The sequence below is a fragment of the Oryzias melastigma genome, linkage group LG16 (genome assembly GCF_002922805.2).
Source record: "Oryzias melastigma strain HK-1 linkage group LG16, ASM292280v2, whole genome shotgun sequence".
Classification (NCBI taxonomy): Eukaryota; Metazoa; Chordata; class Actinopteri; order Beloniformes; family Adrianichthyidae; genus Oryzias; species Oryzias melastigma.
In genome coordinates, this window is record NC_050527.1 from 9,501,580 (window position 1) to 9,502,255 (window position 676).

A 676-nucleotide genomic window follows, 5' to 3' on the forward strand; every position below is an offset into this window, starting at 1 on the left:
CCGTGTCCCGAACCGTGGCTTCTGATCCGTACGGACCACGGATAATCCGTGATTTGCAACACCCCTACCTATACCTCTCCAACCTCTTTTAGGCTTAGAACACATAAAATTAAAAGCAGACTGATACCACTAAAATAAACGTTACTGTGACTATGCTAACTTACAACCAATAAAACCATCGTTGCACGTTAGCCGCATTAGCGCACTTACAAACACCCAACCTTGTTTGTAACTCGTAAAAAACATACTGACATTTTGACAGAGCACTGTACACATCTCAAAATCACTGGTATCTGTAGGCACAAAGCGAATTAATCAAAAAGGTACTTCGGAATAATATGCACACTTCATTTTTTGAAGAAAAAAAGTCTTCTAAGTGCACCTTATGGTGTGGAAAATTCTGACTTTTGATAGTGTCATATAGGATTAAACTAATTTAACGTTTATTTAATTACAGTTTTAATATAATTTTCTACATTTAGACTAGTTTGATTTCTGAGGACCCCCTTCTGTTTTTGTGAAATTATTTTTTTTTGTCACACCAGGTTTAGGTTTTATAATTATCACAGCTGCTGCCTGTTAGTTAGATTATCTTTCTGTACTGTGGATTCATCTTTCTGTAGCAGATCATCTTGTTTCAGTTTTGTCACAGAATAACTTTTGGCCTCTGGTAGAT